At 30.3% G+C, this 4,152-nt stretch overlaps 1 long non-coding RNA gene across 2 annotated transcripts; it reads right to left on the reverse strand.

Moving 5' to 3' along the window:
• Positions 1 to 309: 309 nt before the first annotated feature.
• On the reverse strand, positions 310 to 4,152 carry LOC106399816. Of its 2 annotated transcripts, none has more exons than XR_002658643.2 (2): positions 2,630 to 4,152; positions 310 to 624 (listed from the first exon to the last, which is right to left on the reverse strand). It is a non-coding gene; the product is annotated as an uncharacterized LOC106399816 (long non-coding RNA). The 2 variants fall into 2 exon arrangements; XR_002658644.2 differs by having other exon boundaries at positions 310 to 1,510.

The following is a 4,152-nucleotide window of genomic DNA, read 5'->3' on the forward strand; positions in this document are numbered from 1 at the left end:
AATACCACCTGTGGTGCCGGACCAGTGATCCACTTGTCTCCACTGAATGAAACCACAACAGCTGCACAAGCTACTGTTGGCGAGAGCTCGGTAACATAACCACATGTTGCAGTGGCGGAGTAGGCACTTAATAAACCACGCGAGGCTAGCTGCTGTAGTAACCTATATAAAGAGTTTCCTGCATTTTATTGAGTTTGATTTGGGTTGTCTTTTTGTTAAACAATGTTAATTTTAATTTTCTTCTTTGTACCGATATTTGATTTTACATTTTTCTCTGCAATTTATTTAACCAATAAAAGCATATGCATATTTCAACTTTAAGGACCCCGTATTGATAATGAAAAAGAAAATACACGTTCTGTTATTGTAGCTATTTTAAATACATTAACTATTTGGTTTTAATAAACCCAAAAAAATAACCACTTACAATTACAAACCCCTTTACAAGGCTGAAACAACACCAGTTTGTAGCACATCTCCATAGCGAACGTCTAATATATGTTTACAATGTGCATTGTTTCATAAGTATCATTGTAATAAACTTATGGCACATGAATTGACATTCAGACTTTCTAGACATAGGTCACATGACACGTAAAACAGAGCATCCCACCGAGAGAAATACTGTTAAAATGAAGAACGTATTCATTACACATATTACGGATGGAACACATTCTCTCATGGGCCACCGTTTCCTATTTCGACTTTCTTTAAATATAAGTGATGAACATGATAATTATTCCACAGTATCCAACTAGAGAATAGATGCTACATATACGCACAGTTTAATATTAGTAACTTAATCCAGAACAATTCATTGAAATACCACTTCAAACCGTTACAAATAATATTAAGATACTTCAACTTTCACGACGGCCCAAGCAGCCAATTCCCACTAATTATATATCATTATCCACAGAACATGACAAAAGCAAACATGAAATCAGCGGCAAACACACACACACAAACAAGCAGCTAATGGCTTTGTGAAAGTAACAACCCGTTTTGATGTACTCACGAATATTTTTCCTGTCACTTTTTCTTCTGAAAGTAATTCTTTAAGAAATTAGGGTCCAAATTTGTTAAATATAGCTATAATTTTGGAGAAAAAAATCTAAGCCAGGGTCCATAATTTACATAAGACGGGCCTGCTGTCATCATATTGTTTTCCTCAATAACTCTTACAGAGATGTTGTTAGAAGAATATATACTAATATATTTCATAACAAATGCGCAACTGTCATTAAAACGAGAGCAAATTTACATCACCCATATGATGAGCTCCAATAGCACTAACTAAAATTTTCATCTACTGGAAAAAAATCTTAAGGCACTTCTGAACAAAACACCTCTCAAGCGTATGTCTGATACGCCCAACCAAGTTATAGACAAGTAACATATTTTAAATACTTAACATTTTTACCAAAAAAAAAGTAACATATTTTACTTTACTTTACCATAAAACGAAACGGAGCCACAGGTTCATCGTAGTTGTATTTTCATTAATGAGCTGCATAAGTTATATATTTGAACAGCTTCGTCAGTGGACACATATTTTTAAAAACACAAAGTATTTTTCAAAATTTAAGAAATCCAATATTCAAAAATTTCCTTAACTAAATATACCATGCCTTCTAATCTGACCAAAAAAGTGTTTAAAACAATATTGTGGAACCACAAACAAACATAAAACACACAATTAAAAAATATATTAAAATACTACACATATAATTTCATGCAAATGCAAAAAAAACGTATTTCCATTAAAAATATAACTGAAATGAATACTGAAAATAAATTAGTACAATGTCATAAAATATAGTTGATAACAAATAAAAATCCAAACATGTAAGAATTATAAACAAAGTTCAAATGTTGACAAAACAATATATATGATCTGATTAGAAAAAAAAATTATATTTATTCTATTCATGACTTTAAAATATTTTTTCAATTTTTTCATAAAATTAAAATACATTTTAATATACAATAATTTTAATGTAACTCATGCGGCCGGGCCAACCCCTAGTTTCCAAATAAAGGCGGAGAAACGAGATTTTTTTTTTTTTTTTTTTGAAGATGAGAAACGAGATTTTCGTTTTGAAACGAAAAGAAAAAAACAAAAAGGCAGACGTTACAGCAAACAAACTACTAAATAAAAGATTATAACATATTTAAAATTCCTTTAATATAAACTTCGATTATGAGCGACTCTTTATTTCTAAGAAGGCGAAATCCAAATCTGGTAAATAGGAAAAAAGTGAAACTCAAAACATTCCTTGTGCATGCACCGGTACATTTAAAGGACACGTATATATGATCCGCCATTGAAGGATGTTAAAAATACAAAGCATGAAATATCTGAATATGAAGCATTGGTTCATGCTCGGATGTATATATGAATACGCAAGTAGATTAGACATATACATATATCAAAGTCATTCATGCATGCATATATATAAGCATCTTCCTCATACCTATAAAAATTCTAATTATTTTTAAGACCAAAATCTCTATTATATCAAGAAGACATAACAATCTCTACTTCTTTCTTGTAAAAAGAGAAAAATCACAAAAAGACATGCATGCACGTACATATATAAATAGGCATTTCTTATTTGATTATTACCAGAGTTGGAGTTGGGTAGTTGATAGTGAGATAGAGGAACTCCACGTTCCATTGATTCTCTGCCAAGTCTTTTTTTGGGGTTCTTTAGAAAAAAATATTTGAATGATTTGTTGAATGCAGTGAGAGGTTGATGGCTTAATGGTTTTATAGAGAGATGATACAAATGGCGAAGGAGGCGGTTCTTACGAGGTCTCTATATCTCTCTATCGCCCATTGGCTGATTTTATTGGCTAGGGGTCAGTCAAACTAACCCCACTGCTCTTCTCTCATTGGTTTTTAATTTCACTTATCACCAAAGTTAAGAGTGTTTGGAAACAAATTAAAAGAAAAAGATTATAAGGCTCAGTTCTAATAGTTGTTTACATACTTTCTAATACATTCATAATCAATAGGCATGGCCAATTGGATATCCAAAATTTTAGTATAAGTGATATGTTTCATTCGAATCAAATAGTTAAGTTTATGATCCGTTTCAATCCAAAAAGTTTTAGAAATCCATAAATTCGGAATTCGTTTAGGTATTTTTAGATTATCCAATTCTATTAGTTAATTATATTAAAAATAAAATAAAATTTAAAAATAATATGTAGTAATAAAAGTTAAATAAACATGACATCATATAAAATAACATGAATAATATGATTAACTAGAAGCAAACATTTTAATGCAAATCACAAATCAAAATCAAATAATCCAACATTGATGAGCCAAATAAGAATATTCATATGTTAATATTTGGTGTAACACAAAAATTAGAGTGGGTGTGTAATGGCTCAAAACTAAAATTTCAAAAACAATTTAAAAGAGTAAAAGAAGCAAATTTATATAAGAAGATTTGTATAAATATAATGACTTGTATATATAATTATATTACATATCTATAAATATACAAACTAGATCGAATATTTGACTTTTCAAAAAAAAATATTTATTTATTTTTACGGATACTACATTTTACTATTTGTTTCGATCAGAAACTTTACAAATATTTAAATTTTTGGAATCAAATCAAAACGAATAACTGATCTAACCAAGTTAACAAATAAAATGCCCAACTATAAATAAAGAAGATATTAGTGTAATTGATATAAAAAGGATCAAAGTTTTTATCCGGAAATCCCTACATGATGGTCTACCAGTAGGAGAACATTTTGCTATTCGCAATATCCCAGTCTCTTCCCTTTGCAAGAGATGTAACGAAGAAGAATCAATCACGCACCTGCTTGATATCACTCAAATTACACTAAGGAGTGATTTATACTCTCTCAAATAAGAGGTCGAGTTGTAGTACTTAGGGATCAAATCCACAGGGAGCTAGGGCACACAAAAGATCTAATAGTTATACGATTAAGCTAGGCTAATAGTTTATAAAGTAGTAAATATAGATAGCAAAACGGTAAACAGTAAACAAGTTGAACAAGACTATTGTTCAGCTTGGCAAAAATTTGTTTGATGGAAGGATGGTTTGCTAGATCTAGGGTTTCTATTCAGGTAATCAGGATTATAATGATATAGAGGCTAAT

Source organism: Brassica napus, chromosome C5 (assembly GCF_020379485.1).
Source record: "Brassica napus cultivar Da-Ae chromosome C5, Da-Ae, whole genome shotgun sequence".
NCBI classification, from domain to species: domain Eukaryota; kingdom Viridiplantae; phylum Streptophyta; class Magnoliopsida; order Brassicales; family Brassicaceae; genus Brassica; species Brassica napus.